Genomic DNA, 13,079 nt, shown 5'->3' on the forward strand with positions numbered 1-13,079 from the left:
AGGGAATCCAAGAATATTCTGGAAGAAATCATGTAAATAACCCTTTTTATCAAGCTTTGCTTTTGTTGTTATTTTTGACATTGATAAAGAAGAGCAGTAAACACTCACCGTCGGAGCCGTGGCGGAGGTCCTGCCTTCCAGGTAACGCGTAGGGGTGAAAAGCCTCATGCACAAAGCAATCAGCGCAAAAAACCAGATAGAAAATTGCATTTTTTTCCATAAGTGAGTTTAATCAAAAATAGAACAGCATTTAGGCCATTAGAAACCAAAATACAGGATATCATTATCAAAAGCTAATGCAAAAGCCCTTCAGCAATAACAGTCCTTGTTATATTTATAATGTTTAATGTTGGGTCTCAAAGTAGATTCAACTAGGTCCATGTCAATGGCCAATATCGTCTCTTCGTATCGGTAAATTGATGGAAAGTTCATGTAATTACACTTTATAACATATAATCAAAGCAAATACATACATATATAATAACAATTCTGTAGCTATGACTGCAAGCAAGCACATACATGAAGAATCACATGTTGACATCATCAGCGAGGGAAGGTTCTATCTCGCTACTCCTCTGGTCCATGAGAACAAAGGCTGAGCAAAAGGGGGAAAAAAAGTCTTTTGAAATGCATTTTAGATGACTGCTGACAAGTCACTCGCACCCAATAAAAACAGAGATATAGTGAAGTGCAGCAGGACAAATGGCTGGCCGGCTTTTACCGCCAGCAACAGAGAAAAGCTGGCAAACTACAGCGGAGGGGACGGGGGACAAAAACTAGTCCCTCAAATCCCTGAGTCCCATTTAAACTTTAATGACCCCAGCCGAAACGGTAAAAAAGAATTCGGACGAGCTTGTCCTTGTCACAAGTGTCTGTATTTTATGGGTTTGTCACGGGCAAAGATACACTGCTGTTTTACATTTGGGAGGACGGAGACGTTACAGTGACAAAGGTCCAACAACAGGGGGAGTCTCGGGGAACGCCAGAACCTGAACATTTCAGGAAAGAAACCAGAAAGACAAAGATGTGAAATTTGCATGAAAACACAGTAATGCATCAGCTGTACTGGTCCGAGGTTGCTGCAGTCTTACAATGACGGCATGCTTACCAACAACTGTTGATCAGAAGTGACGAACACTTCACAGTCTGAGACTCTCGGTTTATATTCAATTAACTTCCAACTGGTTCCACTTCCTCCCGACTGAAGTATTTGGTTTAATAAGTGAGAGTCAAATAGGAGCCAGCCATCTCTGATCTACATCTGCTTTTAGAAAGCCATATAAAAGGCAGCAGGGAAAGTCCAAATATATCACTTCCACATTCTATGCACATGGAAAAGCCATTTCTTCACTGAGGCACAACTAAAACTCAGACTCTGAAGGCTGCTGTAGTGATGATATGGGAAGCAGGAACAAGCCGACGAGGGATTTCGGAGGTTCCATCATGGGAGGTCTGAGCAACAACTTCCACCGTGTTGGGCTCGGGCCTGTGAAGTCGGCAGGATAACCAGGTCCCATGTCTGCCGTGTCACATGTTTGGGGATCAGAGGAACCGGAGGAGCTGGAGTGTGTATGTGAGTGTAAGTAAGACTATGGGTTTGACCAGATCTTGAACCGAGCAGCACATGATGCCTACATACCGCCAGCCAGGCAGCTTCTAAAGTCCAACTGAAATCAGCAATTGACCCTGACACTAATATCATCAAGCTGCGCTCCGAATTAAATGGTCACAGTGCAAACATGGCGCCCACTTCAAAGGGTCCAGGGGCTTACCTCTGAAAAACAAAGGGCATGACACTGTTTAAATACAAGCACCGGGGAACTAGTGAGACGCCAGAGCTTATGCGGTAGAGCAGAGGGAGAGAGAGAGAGGGAGGCCAGATAAACAGGAGCCGTTTTATAGGAGCTGTAACCCTGCTGTTAGACAAGCTCAATAGTTGTATGGGTTAAAAAAAAACTTTTATTAATTCAGGTATTTTTAAAAAAAAAAAAGACATTTCTGTTCATTTTTGCTCTAAAATATCACCACAAAAATCTTAAGCTGGGCCTTTTTGGGAGCAGAGTGCTGCAAACACTGATGTGATACACTGTTACCTATTCCATCACCTGGCTATTTGTCAAGAGGAATGTCAACACTCAAACAAGTGGGCAAGCACGAAGTTGCGAACACCACTCACAGTACATACTGTGCGCATCGGAACAGACGGAGCGCTTGCAAAGGTCACGGAGCTCTGGTGATGACACGTCATCAGCTCATTGTTTTTCACATTGCATGTTAAAGCAATGCAGAACACGTGGACTCAGCTGTGGCGCCTACCCTTCACCACCACAATTAACCCCAAAAAAAAACAAAAAAAATTCCTTGTATTGAAAAATAACTGTAATAATAAGCTGCTTGTTCTGTTCAGGGTCACAGCTACACATTTGGTGACAAGTAACTGTGGGGAGGGGCCACAAATACTGAGGTCATGAGTCAAAATTTCCCCCAGAGAAATTCCACCCTCCTAAGTCATTGTGATCAGCATTTTCATTTTTGTCTGTAATAACTCCTCCTTGGGAGAAACACTACAGAGAACCAGACCTCAGATTCCTGAATGGCAGCTACTGCCCTGACTGTGAGAATATGCTGCAGTTGTGGTTTTTATATAGATGTATTGTAAAGTTGTTTCTGCACAAAGACAATAAAACTGAATAAAAATGTTTAAAAAAAAAACAAAAAAAACCCCTATGAGACTGCATGATGAATAATTAACCATTTTTGACGTGACACTGAATTTTGACAGTGAAACCGAGCAAGATGTATGTCTTCTTTCTAAAGGTTTGCAACCCCCCCCCCCCCCACCCCAACACACACACACACACACACACACACACACACAACTTGCTGGTTGTAATTGCAGATGTGCAGAAGTCGCGTTTCGGTTGATCCTGATTGCAGATACTTTACATGGTAGAACCGCTTTTACCAGTCGTGGTTGAACTATCTAGAAGCAGAGGTGTAGTGACCTCTGCAGCAACTCCATCAGCTCTCACATGCTAACAGTGTTTGGGGAAAGTGCGGCAGCGTGTCTGCGGCTGTTGATGGAAAGCGGGAGGACGTCGAGTCAGTGTGAGTTAGTTCTCCCTCATGTGTGATTGAGCTCGGTGGCTCCAAACCTCACTGTTTGCTCTGAGCTGTAGGTTAACTGCTCTGCGGCGGATACTCGCACTCATTAATGTTGAGTATGTAAGCAGAGCCGATCTGTGCCAACACTGAGGACGAATAGCTTGAACTACTCTTTCAGATAGTTTCGGCAGATTTACCGTTCTCACGACTTGGGACGTATTTGCACGCGTGTAAACAAAGGGGAATTGTTCTGTAGGTAAACTAGGAAATGATTTGAAAAGGTTTTAGAGAAAGCAACAGTTGACTGTTACTCATCTATCATATGATTGATTCTACCAAGCGAATTAAGTGATTTCTGGGTTTTTTTCACATATCTGCCACTTGAGGCACAGATGCTTACATTTGGAGAATTCCCCCAAACTGCAGGAGGAAACACCCAGCCAACTTCCAAATGTGTCAAACCAATGTTTGTGACTAAATTTAAATGGCTTTGCAGAAACCTAAACCCGCCGCCCTTCCATTAATTGGCCGCAGAGGATTTGGGGCTCGATCTAATGTGACCGCACGGTTTAATCCCTCCACATAATGAAGATGTAGTCTCTGACATATTCAAAACAACACTCCAACACATCACGTGAAGCTAAGGTCCAAACAAATAAAACATAGCAACCCTCCCTTTAAGGGGGTAATTGTTTCCTAGAAGTCAAGGCCTTTTCCAGTTGAACTGACTCACCCTTTAGATTCAGGGATTTCTGGATTCCTGCACTGCAGAACAGCTTCTTACCAAATGTTTCATTCAAGCACAGCATTACATTTTCTATGCGTGCAAAGTCTTGATAACGTCCAGGACTTTTGACTAAGAGCCCAGGAAGACATTTGACAAAACGATTCCAACTCAAGCTCCGCTTACTAGCTCTTTGTGCAGCTTTCGACTGGATCACATGGTCTTTAAAGCAAACCCAGGCAAGAAGTGCTACAAATGATATGGATGAATCCATGTCCGTGACAACTGAGCAAATTCCATCTGATGATGAAGACTGTGTGATGCAGTTGAAAGCTAAGAAAAAAGCCAGCAAGTGGACCTTGAGTTGGGATTTTTTTGGTCGGATGTGTTCCTGGGTTGTGACACGGGGTGAAGTTACTAAATGGTCTGCTTGGTCCAGTAAGTTTCATTAAAAGAGCTAAGAAATTAAACAATGTTATTAAAGCAGTATTAAAGTAAACGTATGCTAAAAAAAAATATCATCTGACCTTTTCCCTCATCATACTTTCAATGCTAGGACTGGCTTGCTCTTCTCTGCGATACAAGAACAAGGCCATTTTCGATGTATTTCTATGTCTTCTACATGGATCATGAACTGGTGAGGATGCCTGGGAGATGCAGCCTCAGTCTGTTAGCGCGACGCTGTAAGGACATTTAAGGTCCCCTTTTTACGAGAATCTCATTTTAAAGTAAGCAAGCGGGACACAATAAAAGTCTACCAACTCAACCAACATGGAGCTAGCGTTAGCTTCATTTGATAGGTAGCTACAGCTGCTAGTGGCAGTTGTCATTTCTGCCAAGAAAATGCATGAATGCCGGAAGGAAATGAGAATCAAGGACCCATTGTTTCAACTATTACTACGCATTTCAAGTGGTAGCCACCGTTATAAAATGTCAATTTTTGCAGAGGAACAACTAAAAAACACAACACTGACATATTATCACCTGATAAAGCTGTTATGATGAATGTGTTGCAAGTTCAGTATTTGCTCTCCTTTTAGCTCTGCTTTGGTCTCCTGAGGGAAATACCTGGTTCTTTAGCTGCTAAATATGGCGCTATGTTCACAAGGTTTGTCTGCTGTTTGGTGCCGGAAAAGTAGAGCACGGCGGGTTTATCAGGGGTTTTTTTCTTGAGGAAAAAAAAGCTGTCTGCGGCTGCTGGAAAGAAGATTGATGAGAGACCGAATCAAAACAGTCAAGTTGTAGGCCGTAAAAAACCAAAACAACGAGCTGAAAGACGCAAAAATGTTCAGAGCTGCGACACCTTTCACGTTACGCTTAGTCATTTGATCCATTGCTCATCTAGAAATATCAAATGAGTGTCGCTTTAAAGGTTTCTTACACACAAAAACATACGGGAAAGTAGTTCACTCAAGGTGCTCCAAATGTAGGCACCTCCGTCTTTAAATCAGACCGCTAAAGGGTGGGATAACCAATATGACACGATGTTCAGAACAACTCCATCCTAGTATGCGCTAAAGCGTGCTTGAGCAATGCACTGGAGGTCAGCCATGAACAATATTGCACAGGGGGCCTGAGGAGGGGAGCCGAGACAGAAATCTCCACCTTGTCTGTGACGTACTGCGGCCACTTAAGACTCAACATTGGCCAGGAGTGAAAATGGCCAACCAGTGATTAGAAATGAAGCAGTGTGGAGAATGGGGAGGGGGGAGGGGGCTGACACTGTATCCAGCGAACAAGAAAGGAGCCTCAGCCTCCGCCATTTTGACTGTAGAGGAAACAGGGAGGCCTAGAACAGACGGAGTAAGAAATGTGGTGGCGTGCATTAGCCAGACCCCGTTTCCCCACCTACTGCCAATTACACAAGAAAATGTCTTGCCAGGGAGAGAAAAGGCCAGACTCCCACCACTGTAAATCTGACACCCCCACCCCCCCCACCCCACCCCTTCCACCACAGCACCAACAGCAGCTACGCTTCAAATGAGTGAAACCGAAGCGGTTCACCCACTGCACCACTTAGAAGACGAGCCACGTTCTCAGCTTGACAATCTCAGAGGTGTCCGAGACACGCAGCCTAAAGCACCGATGGTACACAAGGGGGTGAAAATGGACATTTCAACATTTCTAGGCAGACAAAATCAGAACGTAAGTGCAGCAAAACTGTTTATGTATCAAACGTGAACCCTTCGTTCAGATATGTGGGAGACTTGTTCTCAGAAATGCGAATTGCAGAGTCACAATTTGAAAATAGACGGGTGCCAATGCCCTGAGGCGGGAAAATGACCTGGTTTTCAACTCTGGGTGATATCATAACAACACAGTCAACACAACAACAGTGAAAGATAAAAATAAATCTATTCAATAGATACCTTCATGTGTAGATAATATTGTGCAATTGCCAAATTTCCAGGAATTGAGTTAGTTTAGTTAGTTGTTTGTGCTGGAACAGGGTCTGATATATTCTACACCTTGTTTAACTATCATTAAAAAAAAAAACCTGATATAACATATTTATATGTTTCAATAACATATAGCTAAAACATGTGTCTTTTCCAACCCTGTCAATGTTGCACAAACAGGAAGTTGCATGTCTTCGTTGTCCCGTCAAAAGCCACGCATCTCCAAAATGTCTAGTTCTCATTCGCTGAAGCAACAGCCCTGTTTCCAGCTGCTGTATGTGACAATGCATGTTTTTTGAGTTTTTAAATTGTTTCTTTAACTTTAAGAAGCAGGTGAATTTTCTCAAGACGTAAAAGGAAGGACGAGACAGTTTATTCTGAAAATTCTAAATCACCTCATTTGGAGATACAGATGGACAGCAACCATTTGACCTTTTTTATGGTGAATAAAATATTGATTGAATATTTAGCACTTGAATACATTACATAATATGTAGTATAGAATGCAATGAAGTTAGGGATTCAGCGGAGGATACACCTATAGAGTTCATCCTGACTGTATTTGCTTGAACACTGTTTTTTTTGTCTGAAATCCCACAAGCACATTAGAGCTATCACACTGATGGAAGGTTATATGAAAATATAGTTATAGGTTTAGGTATAAAATAAGAATTTTGAGAGACAGGGTCGAGTCCCGTGGATACTGGCGTTTGTCTCCCTTCCAGTGATCACCAAATGGAAGTCATACTTCCCAGTCCAACACTGGTGTCAGACTGACTGCAGCTGTAACCTCCTCCTGCTCCGACCACGTGACGGTGGGGGTGTGTGGAGGTTCAATTCTCCTCCAGAACCTCATCTCAATTCTGCTGCTATAAAAAAAAAAAGGAAGGAAAAAAAAAAAAAAACCCCAAAAAAACATCTAACTTTTTGATTGCCTTGCAGAGGTGCTGCTCGGGTCTGGCACAGTGAGGACTGACATTCCCCCAGTGGAGAGGGGACTGAAGGAGCACAGAGGTCAGGCTGAGCTGAGAGCAAAGCAGGAGGTAAGAATGGACAGAGATCACTAACACTGATCCAGAACTACTCAGTAGAAGGCTTTTTTTTTTTTTTTCCCCCCTGCTTGTTATTAAAACTGTTGATTTTTCTGTGGAGTCTGGTGCATTTCTGCAAAGTCGTAGCCTGTCAAAAAATTCATTTTGTCAAATTTGAGCAACAGCTTTTTTCTGATTCACTGCTGCATGTAAAGTAGTTTGGTTACTGTGGGCAAACACATTTCTGCAGGTTTCCCTCATCTTCACCAACAGTAATTCCGCAGGCTTTGGCCTCGTTGATCCTTATGTGTAACTTGCATGTAAATATCGTTTTACCCATGAAACTTGCCACATGCTCTGATGTTATTAGAGCTGGGCGATATCAGGCCCATAATTCTCCCTTGTGAGCTGCGTGCTGAATCTACCGGACTTCACAGGCTCTGAACGAGTTCAGCCTTTAGTACAGTTGCGTTCTGGCTAATTAGACGGATTGCCTAATTGGCTCTGACTGAATAAGGACATTTACTGAGATAAATGCACATCACAACGAAGGCTTCTCGAAGGAGTTTCCGTGCACTCAGCCAAACACACCTCGGGCGTCATTTTGCAGCTAGTGGTTCAATCAACACGCAAATGAAATGTACGGCGCGGGGGGGGAAAAAAAAAAAAGGTTAAAATAATCGAATAAAAAAATGAGTGATTTATCGACTTTAGATGGGAGTAAATTAAGCAGAGGATGTGAGGTTTAGAGTGTGCGTGTGTGTGTGTGTGTGTGTGTGTGTAATAGTTTGAGGTTGGAGAATAAAGCACCCAGCAGCAGCTCAATCTCCACTTTTCAGCAGTTAGCTGGAGAAAGTTGTATTGGAGTGTCTGTCAGCAGCGCTATCAGGCTGCGTGGAAAGGCAGCGGAGCAGAGCTGCGAACACGCACACACACACACACGCACACACACACGCACACACACACACGCACACACACGCACACGCGGCCGAATGACAAACGAGTGGCCGTTCAATCGCTCATGTCGCCAACAGATATATGAGTCACGCTGGCACCTGATTTATAGACGCGCGGCGGACTTATTGCTCCATTCACCGCGAAACCGCAGGAAGCATATTTCACCTGCAAGCACGGCGCGGCCTCCGAGCCGCGGCCGCCGCGCAGCAGCCCGCAGCAGCCCGCAGCAGCAGAGATGGCTGCTGGTGGGCTATTAGCCGCTGCACTAAAAAGGCACCGGTGGCACGGCACAACCGGTGGCACCGGTTTCTGGAAAAGATTGATTCGTGGATTTTTTTTTTTTCATTTTCAGGAGGTTTCACCCTCAGGCCGCCGTGAGTGCTGGACAAGTTCAGCAAATGATGATTTGGAGCACGAAGGGATCTGATATGAGCCTCCACTGTGTCTTTTTTTTTTTTACCAGGATTTATTCTTTGAGTGGCTATGATCCATATATATATATATATACCTGCAATTTGAAGAAACAAGAAAAAGTAAAACTTCAAGGGCCCTCTGCTGCGTAATAACCCACAGAGCGCCGACTGATCCGAATAAAAAAAAAAAAAAAAAAAAAAAAAAAAAGTTTCATTCTAACAAATTATCCAGGAACGTTAACGTGACACCATACGTGTCTGAAGCACTTCATACATTAGTAACGGGTCCGTAACGTGTGTACGAAGTGGAAAAATAAACACTCTGGGATCACTGCGGAGGACAAGAAGACTTTTTTTTTTTAAAAAAAAGTTCCATTAAAAAGTTCTATATTGTAACAAAACTATATCCCAAGTGCTCTGACGCTATAAAAACGATTTATTTTGCAAATAATAAAGGTGTCACTCGCAGGCTGCTTACCACGTAACCTTTTAACCAGTGGTCATTTTTGTATGGAGCGACAGAAGCGGGCCTCAGGCTGCTGCACGTCACTTCTTGTGGACCGACAGAGGCTGTCTCACGGTGTAAGCCGTTCTTGAGGCACGGATTGTGTATTTTATATTTAATGTGAATCGCTATCGTTGTGCGAATACAGACCGTTGCTCAGACGGTCAGAGGTGATATCTGGTGCGGTGGATACCGGTGTTTTGGGCGCAAATTATTCTTGGGAAAAAAAAAACGCTGTAATCTCGAGTAAAAAAAAAAAAAAAAGCTTGTTATTTTGTGAAAGTAAAATGTTTATTCAGCTACAATAATTGCTGTGGGCGGTTTTTTCATTGTGGCCGCGTCCACCCCACGTTCAAACAGTGGGCAGCGTGTCAGCATCGATTCGGGTTGAATGAAAGGCTTCCTGAGGTTTAAGTCCACCCTGCTGACCTGAAGTAATGACGCGGGGACGGTTCACCTCACAGCGGCTTAGTATTGACAAGTTCATTCAGGCAATTACAATGAAATGATCAAATAATCTATAATCTCCAAGCAAGGTACTGTGGGAGGTGATTGTGACAGGAGATGGGTAGCAGAGGCGCATGCTGGCTGAGTGTTGGACAGACACTGATGCAGATGTGGTGGTGGGAGGGTTGCTGCCCAGTGACTCGGATGTCACCGAGGCTCAGAGGATGCACAGTCCGCCTGAGAGGCGCTGCTCCGCCGCTGCAGCGTCGGGACCGGCCCGGTGAGAGAGGCAGGGGTGCAAGTCGCTCTCTCCCTGCTGCTCTCACACATCAAGGGGGCTGAGCAACAGTGTGTATGCAGACGTGTAGCAGTATGTGTGTGTGTGTGTGTGTGTGTGTGTGTGTGTGTGTGTGTGTGCGTGTGTGTGTGTGTGCGTGTGTGTGTGTGTGATTCCAAGAAAACACCCCACTGAGTTCCCCCCTCAGAGCTCAGAGCAGCGCACTGCACAGGCGCAGAACGCAGCTCGGCGCTGGAGAAGCTGAAAGGCACTAAGGCAGCCGAACCGGCCGACGCGCCGACACTTCCCAGCGGACAGCCGCCGCTGCAGCCACCAGAGTCCCGCTTGAGAACACGCGTTTTAAAAAAAAAAAATAAAAAAAACCCCACGTGCAGCCGCTGTGGGAAGGGAAACACCCCGCTGTTTACAGGCTGAAGACAGGCTGCGGCGCACGGGGATGGATTTAAGCAGATGATAGCTGACTGCGTGAGGTACAGTAGAGCCCCGAACGTGCTGCTGATTAGCTGCAGTGTAAATTGATTATCTGCTGATTATCTGCTTTTGCTTGTAAAACAGCGCTGTCTGTTTCAGACTGGCGCAGGGCTGTTAAGAGGACGGGGGGGGTGGGGGGGGGGGGGGGGGTCGTCCTCTGAGAGGGAAATGAGCTGCGATAATTAGACTATCTGATGTGGGAGATCTGAATGTGACAGTAATGGGCAGAGGGGACGGTGGAGGGAGCGGGAGTGTGAAACAGGCGAAAGAGGTCCAGCAAATTGCATTTTCACTTTCTGTCCCTTTGCTTATTGCTTCTTTTCTGCCTTTGAGCCCCTTTTTTTTTGTTGTTGTTGTTGTTGTTGTTGTTGTTGTTTATATTGTTCTCGTTATGTAATTAACATCATAATCAAGTTTGCAAAATATTGGTCTAATTTACAGATGCAGTCTATGTTTTATTATAGTTTTGCTATCAGAACAATTGATAATAATCACACTTTATTTTCACCAAATTATTATTATTATTATTATTATTATTATCATACATACTTAGAACTTATTAGAATTATATTGCTTAAATATCGGCCTGTGCTTGGCAGGCATTGACACGTGAGAACGGAGTGAAATAATGGCGTGAGCATTTTAACACCCATTTTCAAAAATCTTTTTCAAATGTGGAGGGCGAGTTTCTTAATGAATCTGAAGCGGCCCATTAGCCCGTTCATGTTTTCCACGTTTTCCCTGGAGAGCCACCCTTGGCGGGCGCTGAAGCCCCCCGTGGGAGTTTCTGTGACAGGGGCCGTGGCGTTTTGTCTTTGTGTTACAAAGTTTGCCGTTGGATGAAATGCCAGACCTCGGCTTGAATCTATTTCCTATATTGGATCCTTTTTTTGTTGTTGTTGTTGTTGTTGTTGCGGGGATTTCCCCCAAATTGCCCTGTGTTTCAGTTGGCTGCAGCGGATTTGCAGTAAAGTGGAATTAAACGCCACGCAGCTCATTAGAGATGCTGGAATGTGTTTTTTTTTTTGTTTTTGTTTTTGTTTTTTTTGCCTGCTTCATTTATTTGTCGTCTAATATAGTTTGTCGCTCAGACTGAAAAGTCTTCCCTGGTGATGCTCAGGCCTTTATGCATCAGAGCTGCAGACACAAAATGGCGGCAGGTTGAACTTTATTGCAGCAGTCTCAGTTAACACACACACACACACACACATCTTCATATGCAACACACACAGCTTATATTTGTTTTTGTGCTTTCTGCAGGCCTCCTGGAGGGTTTTGAATAATATGGTCAGTGCAGAATATGATGCACACTGATAGTGGCCAGACCACGTGACTCAATTCAATTTGTAATCAAACGTGCACCAGGTGCACAGTTGTGTTTTTTTGGAAGCCTTTCTCAATGTGGATATGCTCGAATGTAGCCCCTTAGATTTTCCCAGACTTTCCACATGTGCGTAGGAAAATTACTAACACTGTTTATTACTTCTTCTTCTTCTTCTTCGTCTTCTTCTTCTTGAAATGCATTGTAATGTTTTACAAGCAGAGTCATTTAAAGCAGACATTTCTCACAGTATAAACAGCAGGCACAAACCAGACTCCCTTGAGGATTTTTACGCATTTAAAGACAACGTTATGCATTCAAAAATACCATGGAGTGATCCCTAGCAGCGCTTCAGAACAGGACTGCTTTTTTTTTCCCATTTATTTACTTTTTTTTTTTCATTGTGTTAACAGGTATCAACATGGCATAAGTGTATGTGGGAATGCATGCCCTGAGTCGTTTTTCAGATTGAGTTTTCCAGAGTGACAGAAACAGAAACAGGGTTCTGGCTCGTGCTGCTCAGTTAAACAGGACCAGTGAAAGGCCCAGTTTCACACTGTTAAAAAAAAAAAAAAGTCTCTGTGGCCATTTCCCTGTCAGCTCTTATCTTTATTAGCTTTCACAAATGTCTCCATAAGTTTACTCTGGATGCCGCCTCTCCACTTTCATGGCTAAGAGAGTGGCCGCTCTGTGTTTACAGGCCACATCCCTAGTACGCAACCCCGAGGAATGAGCAGCACTGGGCTTCCAGGGGCAGGCAGAAGAAAGCAACAGGTCTTACACTGATCCGATGTACTCTGCGTAGTTTTGGCCTCATTTCTTTGTCGAAAGGTTTGCCGTTAAAATAATTGAGAACACTATAAAGTTATGGGAGAGAGATGAGAACTTGTGGTCCGTGTGAAAATACGGTAGCTTGAAACATGAAATGAAAGACAAATTACAGCGGGAATACGAAGTGTGTCGGTCAGAAGTGTTGGAACGCTTTTAAATTCAAGCAAGACGAGAAGACTTTTAATAAAGTTAATGTGTTGGACGCAGAAGCAACTGGTTTGTTAATCCCTTACCAATAGTTCCAAGTAGCACTCAGAAATCAGTGTCTGCAGTCTGGAGCTGGATGACACCCCCGAGAGTCTGAGGCGAGACGTGAAGCTCGGAGCAGCAGCAGCAGCAGCAGCAGCTGGATGAGACGCAGGCACAGATGAGGGGTTATGAAGCAGTGTGAATGACAATGTGCAGTGGTTCTGCAGGTGTGACAGACAGGGGGGGGGGGGCATATGACTGTCAACATAATGACAATACATCCGCTATTTTTACTCGCACTTTAGTTTCACCAGATTCTTTCAACTGTTTCCTGTTAAAAAAAACAACAACAACCTAATCCACCTAGTTTGATTTTACTTCCTGCCCT

The sequence above is a fragment of the Enoplosus armatus genome, chromosome 5 (genome assembly GCF_043641665.1).
Source record: "Enoplosus armatus isolate fEnoArm2 chromosome 5, fEnoArm2.hap1, whole genome shotgun sequence".
NCBI lineage: Eukaryota > Metazoa > Chordata > Actinopteri > Centrarchiformes > Enoplosidae > Enoplosus > Enoplosus armatus.